Raw genomic sequence first — 14,907 nt, forward strand, 5'->3', positions numbered from 1 at the left:
GTCCCCTGCATTGCGGACAGATTCTTTTCCCCTGGGGACTTCCCTAGTCGCTCAGATGGTAAAGAAACTGCCTGCAATGCAGGAGACCCAGGGTCAATCCCAGGGTCTGGAAGATCCCCTGGAGAAGGAAATGGCGACCCACTCCAGTATTCTTGCCTGGAGAATCCCATGGACAGAGGAGCTGGTGACTACAGTCCATGAGGTCACAAAGAGTCAGACACAACTGAGTGACTAACACTTTCACTTTCTTTACCACTGAGCCACTGGGGAAGCCCTTCCTTGTGTTTGGGAATAATGTTAAAGCTTCGACAGTGATCACTGAGCAGGAGATCAAAATAATGGCTGATAGTAACTTATGATATGTCAAGTAGTTTACATGGATTTTAAAAAACTTTATTAAAAAATAATACAAATGCAGAATTATGCAAATATCATATACAGCATGATGAGTTCTCACAAACTGAGCACATCCATGTAACCAGCATCCAGATGAAAAATATGACCAGCATGACAGAAGCTTCCCTATGGCCCTTTCCAGTCACACTCCTCCTCATAGAGAAGTCACCACTTTGACTTCTCACAGTATAGATTAGTTTTGCATAGGTTATTTTTCCATACTTGAGATAGCTGCTAGTATTACCCCATTTTACAGATAAATACCAAGGATGCAAAGAGAGGTTCGATAACTTCACCAAGATTGCATGCGTGAGTGCTCAGTTGTTCAGTTGTGTCCAAGTCTTTGTGACCCCATGGACTGTAGCACACCAGGCTCCTCTGTCCATGAGTTTATCCTGGCAATAAAACTGGTTACTCCAGTGGATTGCCATTTCCTATTCCAGGGCATCTTCCCAACCCAGGGACTGAACCCACATCTCCAGCAGCTCCTGCATTGGCAGGCAAGTTCTTTACCACTAAGCAACCTGGAAAGCCCGACCCCACAAGACCTCATAGCTGGTAACTAATAGAGTTGGAATTTGAACATGGATTGTCTAACTCTGACCTGGGGATGGGGTGGGGAAGTATTATAATTCACTCATTTTGTGAGGACCTAAAGTCATTGGTTTCTTCTAGAAGTTATACTGGTCTCCTCACAGAGTCACTTGACCACGAAGGTCATTGGAAAAAAGAGATGAAAAATCAGCCCGTATGGCAGAACATGGAGTACAAAACCTGGAGTTTCCAGGCCCTGAAGGATTACCTTCCCAAGTCCATTTTTCCCTGGGGGCTTCCAAATCTCTTGCCCATGGACATTCCCATTATCAAACTTCCCTCTCAGTAAGGGAAGTAATGAACTAATTCACACTGAGGTGAGTAATGCATTTTCACCAAGGACAGATCCCTTGTTCAATAAACTGAAGAACAAAGTTCTAATTTTGGAATGTAAGGCCTTACCCAGTTAAATAAAGATATTAACTTCAAGGGTTAAGAGGTTCTCCACTTGCTCATGACATGGTGGCAGGCATGTCACCACGAAAGCAGCCCAATCTAGGGAGCTTGGGCTACGAATTCTGAGTTGCTAGGGGCCAAAGGTGCCAAAGAATGTTCAACTACTGGACGATTGCACGCATTTCACATACTAGTAAGATAATGCTCAAAATCCTTCAAGCTAGACTTCAGCAGTATGTGACCTGAAAACTTCCAGGTATACAAGCTGGGTTTAGAAAAGGCAGAGGAACCAGAGGTCAAACTGTCAACATTTGTTGGATTATAGAGAAATCAAGGGAATTCCAGAAAATGTCTACTTCTTCTTCACTGACTACTCAAAAGCCTTTGACTATGTTGCTGCTGCTAAGTCGCTTCAGTCGTGTCCGACTCTGTGCGGCCCCATAGACAGCAGCCCACCAGGCTCCTCTGTCCCTGGGATTCTCCAGGCAAGAACACCGGAGTGGGCTGCCATTTCCTTCTCCAATGTATGAGAGTGAAAAGTGAAAGTGAAGTCTCTCAGTCGTGTCTGACTCTTAGCGACCCCGTGGACTGTAGCCTACCAGGCTCCTCCATCCATGGGATTTTCCAGGCAAGAGTACTGGAGTGGGGTGCCATTGCCTTCTCAATTTGACTGTGTGGGTCACAACAAATATGGAAAATTCTTAAAAGGATGGAAATACCAAACCATCTTACCTGTCTCCTGAGAAACCTACATGTGGGTTAAGAAGGAACACTTAGAACCTTACATGGAAGAATGGACTGATTCAAAATTGGGAAATGAGCAAGACAGGGCTATATATTGTCACCCTGTTTATTTAACTTATATGCAGAGTACATATAAGTACTGATACCACTCTAATGGCAGAAAATGAAGAGGAACTAAAGAGCCTCTTGAGGGTAAAAGAGGAGATTGAAAAAACTGGCTTAAAACTCAACATTCAAAAAAACTAAGATGATGGCATTCAGTCCCATCACTTCATGGCAAGTAGATGGGGAAAAAGTAGAAGTGGCAGATTTTATATTCTTAGGCTCCAATCACTCTAGACAGTGACTGCAGCCACAAAATTAAAAGACACTTGCTCCTTGAAAGAAAATCTATGACAAACCTAGACAGCATATTAAAAAGCAAAGATATCACTTTGCCAACAAATATCTGAATAGTCAACGCTATGATTTTTCCAGTAATGATGTATGGATATGAGAGTTGAATCATAAAGAAGGCAGAGCACCAAAGAACTGTGGTGTTGAAGAAGACTCCTGAGAGTCTCTTGGACAGCAAGGAGATAAAAGCAGTTAATCCAAAAGGAAATCAACCCTGAATATTCATTGGAAGGACTGATGCTGAAGCTGAAGCTCCAATATTTTGGTCACCTGATGCAAAGAGCTGACTCATTGGAAAAGATCCTGATTCTGGGAAAGATTGAGGGCAGGAGGAAAAGAGGGTGACAGAGGGTGAGATGGTTGGATGGCATCACTGACTCAATGGACGTGAGTTTGAGCAAACTCTGGAAGATTGAAGGACAGGGAAGCCAGGCGTGCTACAGTTCACGGGATCGCAAAGAGTGGGACATGACTTAGTGACTGAACAACAACAGGGACCAAATAATTAGACTCCTGGAGAATTCACTGAACAAGGCTAAGAGCAGTGTCCTAGGTATGAGAGGAACTGAATAAAATTCCAGAAAGTCACTCTAGTTAAGGAACTTCCTTTACCCTAAAACACTCCTCGTAATTTTAGCTTATTTTTGAATAGCATTCACTGTCCACAGAAGACTTTCTTCAGCCACATGTCACCTAAGCCTCATGAGATTCTGTAAGATAGTTACAGATGACATTCTTCTTTCTCTCCTCCCCGTCATTCAACCATTTGTTTATTAAGAAATGTTTTTGAGCATCTACTGTGCCAGACTTTGTGGTGGAACCTAAAAGCACAATGGTGAGCATTATCTCCATTTTATCAAGGAAGAAATTGAGGCTTAAAGAGGATAAATGACTTGCCCAAGATCATATCAATACTCTAAATTAAATAACGTGGTGCAAGTGTTTACCCTGCACCAAAGACTTTAAATGCAGTGTCTCATTAAATCCTTACAACAACTTTATGAGGCAGTTATTTTGCCTCCCATTTTACAAATGAAGTAACTAAAGGTCAGAACGTTTACATGACTGCCTGAGGTCTCACAGCTGGTGTGGGTAGAAGAGCCAGCATTTGGATCCTTGTTGGTCTGACTCCAGAATGAGAGCTTAAGTATTACCTTGTAGACTCAACTGCTGATGATGTCACTGGCCCATCTGGGCCCTAAATAGAACTCATGAGAGTTTTGACTCCGTTGTGAACAATAGGATAAGAGCTCTTTGGTTCTGTGGGAAGCTGTACAATGACTTAGTTGGCTCGATGTAAGTCCTGCCTCTTAGGTTAAACAGACATTTCTGTGCATCTCTTACAGAATAGCCTTTTCACTCATACGTTAAAAATATCCATTCAAACAGAACTAGAAATAAAGTCCTTTAAATCCAAAGTTTTAAAAAAACATGCCACAAATTAATAAGAACATACTGTATAGCACAGGGGAACACTCTACTCCATACTCTATAATGGCTTATATGAGAAAAGAATGGGATATAGCCCCTCTAAAAAAGAGGGAATGTATATGTATACATGTATATATGTATATGTATACATGTATATATGTATATGTATAACTGATTCACTCTGCTATACACATCAAACTAACACAATATTGTAAATCAACTATACTCCAATAAAATTGTTTAAAAAAAGAATAGAAAACATGCCACAATAGCTTAATGCCCTGATTTAAACACTATCCTGAATAGAGCTGGATAAGCCAAATGAAGTCACTCAGTCATGTCCAGCTCTTTACAACCCCATGGACTATAGCCTACCAGGCTCCTCCCTCCATGGGATTCTCCAGGCAAGAGTACTGGAGTGGGTTGCCATTTCCTTCTCCAGGGGATCTTCCTGACCCAGGGATTGAACCCCGGTCTCCCACATCCAGGCAGACGCTTTAACCTCTGAGCCACAAGGGAAGCCTGGATAAGCCAAGGTGGGGAGAAAGATTAACCACTGAAGGCTTTGCTTCCACTTTTCAGAATGCTCCCCCTAGTAACCTGGGACATACCAAGCTTGAGATGCCTGTAGAGAACTCAGACAAAGTTCAGAAGGTATCTGGATATATGAAAATGGGATAAAACTATGAGTTTATAAAGCATGATACTTTATAACAATACTACATTCAGAAATCTTGAATGGATGTCTTTTTCATTTACCTTTAATCAGGTGTTTGGGGACTCTTGATGGGATCAGTGTGATTCAATGGTTCAGGGAGGGGAGAGGAGGATGCCAGGCAGGTGTCCAAGTCATTGCTCAGCTTTGACTCTCAGTTTCTTTTCTGTCCATAGTGAGACAATCGTTCTGAAAGGCCATATCAAAATATGAGCAAAATTTCTGAACTGTGGCACTCCCTTTTCAAAGATCCAATCCCATCAAGTCAGACCATTGAGCATTGTCAAGATGGCTCAGCTGACAGCACCTGAGTAACAGCCAGTGTTCACTCTGATCAGCATCCATTCTGTTTGGTGGATTCTGTGTCATATCAACTGGAAAGGAGAAAAAGGGAAGCTAAGTTTAGGAGAAAGGACAGGAGGTTAGTGGCAAAAGTCCCACATCAGAGTAAAAAACAAACCAGGCAATTATTTTAAAAATATTTTTGTACAGAGGAGCAAGAAGAGATACTGCAAAATCAAGTGGGGCCCCAGACTTGTTCAAAGAGAGTCATAGAATACTGCAGCCAGTGTTGTTTCCCTATCACATCCCACATGGCAGGGAGAGGCAGAATGATGTGTCGAAGGCAGGGACATACATGCATTAGGGCTACTAGTTCTGGGTTCTCCATTGTCTTATTGTGATGTGTTCCCACATCTTCCCACCGCCCCACTGCCGCCATGTTCCACTTGCCCAGCAGAGAAGGAAATGAAACCAGGGTTACCCACAGAAAACATTGCTGAGGCAGGGCTTTGGCAGAGGATGTGACTGCGACTCCAAGGGTCTGCAGGTCCAGCACCATCAAATGCTCTCATGAGCTAGATAGAGCTCAACTCCCTGTGCATGGCCAAGAAAACCAGGCCCTCCATTGACTGGCACCCGGACCAAACACTCAGAGATCAGATTAAATCACCTCACTGCATCAGGAACCACACCTTGGCCAGCATGAAGATCCAGAACTTCCTACCTCTTGCCGTGACATTGTATGAGCTTCTTTAAACATAGAGTCATTTTGAAGGAAAAAGAGCAAGAGGGGAAAAAGAGTTCAGGCACGGAGATGAACTTTAAATTAACTGAATATTTACTTAAAAGAGACTTTTAATGGCAAAGAGATTATTGTAAACCAAAAGAGCCCAAGATGCCTTTAATTGCTCAGATCAGATCAGATCAGTTGCTCAGTCGTGTCCAACTCTTTGCGACCCCATGAATCGCAGCACGCCAGGCCTTCCTGTCCATCACCAACTCCCGGAGTTCACCCAGACTCACGTCCATCCAGTCAGCAATGCCATCCAGCCATCTCATCCTCTGTCGTCCCCTTCTCCTCTTGCCCCCAATCCTTCCCAGCATCAGAGTCTTTAATCGCTAGACCAAGTATTTTTTAAAAGTTGATTTCACTGTACTTGATTTACAGTGTTGTGTTTAATTTCCACTGTACAGCAAAGGGATGCAGTTTTATATATATATTTATATATATATATATATATATATGTTATTTTTCATATTCTTTTCCATTATGGTTTATCACAGGATATTGAGTATAGTTCCTTGTGTTATATATAATAGTTTGCATTTGCTAATCCCAAATTCCAAATCTAGCCTTTCCCCACCCCCTTCCCCTTGGCAACCTCAAGGCTGTTCTCTCTGTGAGTCTGTTTGCTTCATGGATAAGTTCATTTGTAAGGCTAAGTATCACTGTTATTCTGGCTCCCCAAGAAAACAAACTACAAACTATTATGTAAAACAAAGAAACCCTATTTCTTTTCTACATCTGAATGTGTATTACTAACGAGGAAGTTATCACCATCACTTCTCCTGATGCTTCCCTTCATGGATAGTGAGTTAGTGAATGTGGCCTCTCTCTGCCTCTGTTTTCTTTGCGCTTCTGGAGCGGTAGTTTCACCTCTGATAACTTTGGGAATGATTGGGCTTTAGTGGCTATGCAATTTCCTCTTCCTCTTGAAAGGGAGCCTAACAGTAGACAAGCTTCCCTCTGTTCTTTCCTCTCCGAAATCCTCCCAGATCCATTGTCGCCTGGGAGGATTGCTTACCAGATTGGGTAAACCTGCTGAATTTGGGGGCTCAGTTCGCAGGCCCATTTGGCTTTTATGCTAAGCTAAGATCCCCAATGTCCTCCAGTATCCTCCACCAGGAATAAACATGACATTTTCATCTCATTGTAAAAACAGACGGTAAAAGTAACATAATATAATATTCACCAATACTTTTAAAGTGGACAGTTCAGTGGCTTTTATTACCTTCACAATGTTGGATAACTGTCATCACTATATAATTCCAGAGCATTTTCATCACTGCCCCCGCCCCCTGCAAAAAAAACCCTTACCCAGTAAGAAGTCACTCTCCATACCCTCTCACTCCAGTCCCTGGCAATCACTGATCTGCCTTCAGTCTCTACAGAATTGCCTATTCTGCTCATTTCCTATAAGTAGAATCAAATAATATGTGGCTGTTTATGACTGGCGTTTTTTCTCTTTAGCTTATTTCCAAGATTCACCCATGCTATCACATGTATCAGTACTTCATTTCTTTTTTATGCCATTGTTTGGACATATCACATTTGTTTATCCATTCAGCATCTGATGAACACTTGTGTTGTTTCCAGTGTTTTGGGTATTATGAATAATTCTGCCAGGAATATTCATGTACAAGTTTTTGTTTGAACACTTGTTTTTAGTTCTTTGGGGTATGCACCTACCTAGGAGTGGAATTGCTAGGTTGTATGATAATTCCATTATTCTATGTTTAACTTTTAAGGAACTGCCAAACTGTTTTGCATAGCAGTGACACATTTTACGTTCCCACCAGCGCTGTATGTGGGTTCTAATTTCTCCATATTATTGCCAACACAGGGCTTTGTTTTCCTTTTTTCCCCTTTTTTCTCTCTCTTTTTAAAAAAATTATAGCCATCCTAGTGGGTGTGAAGGGGTATATGTTGTGGTTTTGATTTGCATTTTCCTAGTGACTGCTGTGTGCTTGCTAAGTAGCTTCAGTTGTGTCTGACTCTGCGAACCTATAGACTGTAGCCCACCAGATCTCTCTGTCCATGGGATTGATTCTCCAGGCAAGAATACTGGAGTGGGTTGCCATGCCCTCCTCCAGGGAAATTCCTGACCCAGGAATCAAACCTGCATCTCATATCTCCTGCATTGGCAGGTGAGTTCTTTACCACTAGCCACCACCTGGGAAGCCCCTCCCTAATGACTAACGATGTTAATAATGTTTTTGCGTGCTTATTGGCCACTCATATGTATATATTCTTTGTACAAACATCTATTCAAGTCTTTTATCCATTTTTAATTGGGTTGCCTTTTTGGTTTTGAGTTATAAAAGTTCTTTATATATTCTGGATACCAGACCCATATCAGATATATGATTTGAAAATAGTTACTCTCATTATATGGGTTACCTTTTCATATTCTTTTTTTATATAATCCAAAAAAATTGGGGGCCACACCACGTGGCTTGCAGGATCTGTTTCCTGACCTGAGGTTGAACCCAGGCCTCGGCAGTGAAAGCACCAAATCCTAACCACCAGATCACCAGGGAACTCCCATCCTTTTCATATTCTTGATAGTGTCCTTTGGTGACAAAAGGTTTTCACTTTGATTAAAGCCAAATTTATGTTTTTTTCTTTTGTGCTTGTGCTTTTTGTGTCATATCTAAGAATTCATTGCCAATAAAAAGTCATGCAGATTTTACCCTATTTTTTTTCCCTGTGTTTTCTAGTTTGGCTGTTACATCTTTGATCCATGTTGAGTTAATTTATGCCTGTGGTGTGAGGTAGGGGTCCAACTTCAGTCTTTGGGTATTTTGTTGTCCCACTACAATTTATTGGAAAAACTATTATGTCCCTATTGAATTGTCTTGGCATCCTTGTCAAAAATCGATGTCAAAAAATTCACTGCTGAGGTATGGGTTTGTTTCTAAACTCTCAGTTCTATTTCATTGATCTATGTCTACCCTTATGTCAGCATCAGTCTTAATTACCTTTGTCTTGTAGTAAGTTTTGAAATTGGAAAGAATGAATCCTCCAGCTTTGCACTACTTTTTCAAGAATGTTTTGACTATTTTGGATCCCTTGAATTCCATATGGATATTCAGGTCAGCTTCTTCACTTTTGCCCTCCCCTCACAAAAAAAAAGTTGATACTTTTTTTTTGCAAGGACAATTCCATTGGATAGATCGCTTTGCAGAGTATTGCCAAATTGGCAAAATTAGGGCTCCCAGTTCATGAACACAGAGTGTGCTTCCATTTACTTAAGTCTTCTTTAATATATTTCAGCAATGTTTCATTGTTTTCAGTATACAAATCTGGGTTAAATTTATTCATAAGTAGTTCATTCTTTTTGATGCTATTGTAAATGGAATTATTTCCTTTTTTATTGTTAATGTGTTGAAATATAATTGATTTTCTGTATGTTTTCAGTATCTTTTTTATTGAAGTATAGTTTATTTACAATATTATATTAGCTTCAAGTGTGCATCATAATGATTTGGTATTTTTACAGTTTATACTCCATTAAAAGTTACTACAAGATAATGGCTATAATTTCCTGTGCAATACAACATATCCTTGTTCCTGATTTTTAGCATCTGTTTTAACTCCATGTTCATTTAGAACATGGAAGAGAAAAAGTTCTATTTTTGGGGATCTTTCAGAAACCAACACTTGATACATATGAATTTGGTAGCCGAGGACACAGAATGAAGATCAGATAGAGTATACACATTGCAAAGGAGGGATCAAGAACGGGACTTCAGTGAATATCAATGATTAGGGGGCAGATAGAACAGTCATTCATGTAGGGGTGTGGCTTCATAGAAATGACTTCTTAGACCAAAGAAGCTTCTTTCTCAAGCCGGAGAAGGCTTGACAAAGATCTTTCATCATTTATTGCTATGTTATATGTAGAAGTCCACCACAAAGCTTAAAGCCTTGAAATGACAACTAGTTGAGCTTTGCTTTTCTTGATGCATGGTATTTGACAAAATAGTTTTGCCCAATATAAAATAAGTCTGGAGAATACTAAATTAGATTTATGTGTTCTTTTAGCCCCAGGATATAAAGATTTGTTGTCTGTGATGAGGAGGTAATGAGCTAGAGCATTGGCTTGCTAGTAAATGTTTAACAACTGGCTCTCTAGAAAGAAAAAGCCCTGAGCCTTTGCCAATTTCCATGGTATGAATAATCCCACCATGGTTGATTTCAAGATACCAAGGTGCTATCACCAAACACCTGCTTAGGAAGACAGTGCAATAGTTCAGCATTATTTAGCATTTCCACCGTACAGATAAAACAGGCTTGAATAACAGCATTGATAATAGTGGTCAGTTTTTATTATTTATTACCTTTGTTTTTGCTATAATTTATTTTCTTATAAGTTATAGCATTTCTTGTTTTAATAATGGCTGTGTTTAACAGTTGGCTCACAAAAATTCCTCAAAGTCAAATGATCAGCTCTCACGGGCTAGTACAAGTCACTTCAACCTGAGCTACAGCTGCACTTTGAGCTGACAGACCTGTGCCCTTGCACAGACACAAGAGCATGCTATGAGGTCACACGGACCTCTCACACACTTCCTCCTTATAAGAATTTGGTAAGTCACCAAATCTCAATTTCTTCACCAGTAAAATGGGATGATGGTGAGGGACAGGGAGGCCTGGAATGCTGCAGTCCATGTGGTCGCAAAGAGTTGGACACGACTGAGAGACTAAGCATACACACACACACACACACACACACTAGGTATAGCATTTGTGTGAGGACACAAATACAGATAAGTGTCACTTACTATGTACTTGGCATGGGCAGAGCCTTGGAAATCTTGCCCCCCAGAGTTTGGGAGGAAGGAACCAGAGTATCAGGCTCATGGAAACCCTAGAAATTGGGAAATCAGATTGTGATCATATGTGCCCCCTACAAAGCCTTCCTGGCTCCCCAAATATATTCCTGACAGACTGCTCAGAAACTTAATTGTTCTACCCTTTAAATTTCAGATGTGTTGCCTAAAAGGAGGGAGGTTTTGCCTTGAGCACGGGGATCAGGGATCACAGCCTAGGGCAGGCAGAGAGCAAGATCCCAGAGAGATGTCACCTGAGGCAGGTATGTTGTTGTGGGGCAAAGCTCCTGGCTTGGAGGAGGGCTTTGCAGGGGGCTGTTGGGACATAAAGGAAGGAAAGACACCTCTCAGTGCTGAGAGGGAAGGGTCAAGAAGAGGCACAAACCAGTTCTGCCCCACCTCCCAGACCTGCACAGAGACTCTGATTTCACACCACCTTGTGAGAAAGCTAACATCCTCTTTGCTTTTCTGTGTCTTCAGCAGCAAACGCCAGGGTTACACGTCATCAGGAAGTAAATGCACAGTGGCTGGCACTTGATCTCGTTTGTCAACATTTCGCAGCCTCTTTGGAGAGGCCTGAGGAAAGATGAACGGAGAGGTATAATCCTTTCACCCTGGGAAGGCCAGTTTTGTTTTTTTTTTCACCCTGGTATATAGTGGTCACTTATGAAACCACAATAGCAACCTGTCCATCATATATTAGGTATGGAAAATCCAGCATTCTGACAATTCCACCAAAACAGGATATTACTTCAGAGAGCAGTAGCCAAGTATGTGCTGGGAACCTGGCTTTGTGCTCAACTGGGAGTCCCTAGGCAAGGCACTTGGCTGCTCTTGGCTTCCATATCCTTTCTGTAAATCAGAGATAATAGTACCTACCTTGGAAAGTTGTTTTAGGGAGACCTCATATGAGTAAAATGCTAATGTAGTAGGTGCTCAGTAAATGGGACCAGCTGGTGTTGTTACTACTGCCCATGTGACCTCGGCAAGGTTATTTCTTCTTTCTGGGTCTTAGTTTTCTTATTTGTGTCTTGTGGCCCAGATGACCTGGGAGGTATCTCTGGTTCTAGCATTTTGTTATTCCATGACGAACAAGATTCTTTGTCTTAACTCTGGCCCTGCTTATCTAAAGGAAGAGATCAGACCATTTGCTGTTGCAATACTCAGATAGCAAAGACCTCTGACAGCCCAGAAGGCTTGTTCATCCATCCCCTTAAAAGGAGTTCCAAGGCTCTGGGGGCAAGGAGAGAACTGGGGTGTTTCTCTAACCACAGGATTAGAAGAGAGTGCAAGGTGCCAGGCAGGAGTACCTGGGAGTATTGAAAACTGTTGTCCTTGAAATGCTGCCTGGTTGCTGCTGTTCAGTCGCTGTCGTGTCTGACTCTTTGTGACCCCATGGCCTACAGCACACCAGGCTTCCCTGTTCTTCACCATCTCCCGGAGTTTGCTCAAACTCAAGTCCATTGAGTCAGTGATGCCATCCAACCATCTCGTCCTCTATTGTCCCCTTCTCCTCCTGCCTTCAGTCTTTCCCAGCTTAGAGAAGGAAGTAAACGTGCTCTTGGGCCAAAGTCAAAACAGACATGTCAACATTTTCTCAGGACCATCTTCTGGTATTCTACCCCCCAAATAAGTGGTGGCTGAGTGGGAAAGACAGTTCTCCACTTTCAGAAAAAAACTCCCCTCTGGACTCCAGGTGAATGGGAGAAAGTCTTTTCGTTTTGAATAAGACCCTGTGAATGATTATCAGAGAGAGTTGGGTAGATGAAGTATACTCTGGGCTGGAGGGAACACAAAGATAGATTGAAGGCAGGTGACACCCTATTGATGCTCTTAGACCTGTCTGGTGTTTCAAGTCTTACTAATGTCCTTAGCTCAGACACAGAATGTGACAAGAATTGAGTACCTTGGACACAGTAGAGGGCAAGACTTCTTTTCTTCAGCCCCAGATCCCTAGGGCAGGATGCTGAGGGCTTCAGGCTGACTTATTCCCAGAATATCTTGGGTCAACCCCATTTCCATAACAAAAAACAGAAAAGGAAAAAAAAAAAAAGCCTATGACTATGTACAGGGTGCATTTTCTACAAATGGCTTTCTCAGAGCCTCATTTGTAGCCTCTTTCTCAGAGCTGTGTTTTCTCAGAGCCTCATTTCTAGGAGGGGCCCCCTGATTTCCATGAGTGATTTCCAGATGTCAGTTAAGGAGCCGGTTTCCAGCTGGTTGGAAGCATTGCTCATTAAGAATACTCACAAGACCCCAGGACTTCGGATGATAAGTCAACGGGTTTCTGTCACCCTCCCAGCTGGAAGGTTTCTGCTAAAGGACAAACTTCCTGAAGTTTTTCCCTACACATCTTGTACTGTTCAAGATTACATTTCAGTTTTTTATTTTGTCTCTCATTGTGTGCTACTAATTCCATGCCTCCCCATCAGTATAAAAGAGCATCTGTCACAGAAAAATGGCTCAGATGGGTAAGGAGAGCACCCAGCTGCCGTCCTCGTGTGCCTCTGTCACTCCATCTCCTGCCTGCACACAGAAGGGTGAGAGCTGCAAGGACCCTCAGATCATATGTTCCCAGTTAATACCATCACTAATCCATCATGCCCTGGCTGCACTTTTATGCTAAATAATGGGAATATACTTAGCAATATCCTTAGAACTCTGCTACTGTAAAAAATGTGCCAGTAATGGACTCCAGGTGGAGCTCTCTTAAACCATGGGACACTCACTTGCACAATTCTGTTATCCAGGCAAAAACAAAGAAAGGTAAGTATATTCATTTGCTAGGGCTGCCATAACAAAAGACCACCAACTGAGTGGCTAAACCAACAGAATTTATTTCTCACAGTTCTGGAGGCTGGAAGTTGATGATCACTGTGTTGGCAGGATTCTGCTGAGGGCTCTCTCCTTGGCTTGCAGACGGCTGCCTTCTCACCGTGTCCTCATATGGTCTTTCTGCTCTATGTGTACATCCCTGGTTTTATTGCTGCTGCTACTGCTAAGTTGCTTCAGTCGTGTCCGACTCTGTGCGACCCCATAGACAGCAGCCCACCAGGCTCCCCGTCTCTGGGATTCTCCAGGCAAGAACACTGGAGTGGGTTGCCATTTCCTTCTCCAATGCATGAAAGTGAAAAGTGAAAGGGAAGTCGCTGAGTCATATCTGACTCTTTGCGACCCCATGGACTGCAGCCTACCAGGCTCCTCCGCCCATGGAATTTTCCAGGCAAGAGTACTGGAGTGGGGTGCCATTGCCTTCTCCACTGGTGTTTCTTAGTGTGTAGTAATTTTGCCTTCTTATAACGACACCAGTCAGATCAGCTTAGAGTCCTCCCTCAGTTCAGTTCAGTTCAGTCATTCAGTCGTGTCCAACTCTTTGCGACCCCATGAATCACAGCATGCCAGGCCTCCCTGTCCATCACCATCTCCCGGAGATCACTCAAACTCATGTCCATCGAGTCAGTGATGCCATCCAGCCATCTCATCCTCTGCCGTCCCCTTTTCCTCTTGTCCCCAATCCCTCCCAGCATCCGAGTCTTTTCCAATGAGTCAACTCTTCACATGAAGTGGCCAAAGTACTGGAGTTTCAGCTTCAGCATCATTCCTTCCAAAGAACACCCAGGGCTGATCTCCTTTAGAATGGACTGGTTGAATCTCCTTGCAGTCCAAGGGACTCTCAAGAGTCTTCTCCAACACCACAGTTCAAAAGCATCAATTCTGAAGACATACAGATGGCTAACAAACACATGAAAAGATGCTCAACATCACTCATTATCAGAGAAATGCAAATCAAAACCACTATGAGGTACCATTTCACACCCGTCAGAATGGCTGCGATCCAAAAGTCTACAAGTAATAAATGCTGGAGAAGGTGTGGAGAAAAGGGAACCCTCTTACACTCTTGGTGGGAATGCAAACTAGTACAGCCACTATGGAGAACAGTGTGGAGATTCCTTAAAAAACTGGAAATAGAACTGCCTTATGATCCAGCAATCCCACTCCTGGGCATACACACTGAGGAAACCAGAAGGGAAAGAGACACGTGTACCCCAATGTTCATCGCAGCACTGTTTATAATAGCCAGGACATGGAAGCAACCTAGATGTCCATCAGCAGATGAATGGATAAGAAAGCTGTGGTACATATACACAATGGAGTATTACTCAGCCATTAAAAAGAATACATTTGAATCAGTTCTAATGAGGTGGATGAAACTGGAGCCTATTATACAGAGTGAAGTAAGCCAGAAAGAAAAACACCAATACAGTATACTAACGCATATATATGGAATTTAGAAAGATGGTAACAATAACCCTGTGTACGAGACAGCAAAAGAGACA

The sequence above is a fragment of the Bubalus bubalis genome, chromosome 7, assembly GCF_019923935.1.
Source record: "Bubalus bubalis isolate 160015118507 breed Murrah chromosome 7, NDDB_SH_1, whole genome shotgun sequence".
NCBI classification, from domain to species: Eukaryota; Metazoa; Chordata; class Mammalia; order Artiodactyla; family Bovidae; genus Bubalus; species Bubalus bubalis.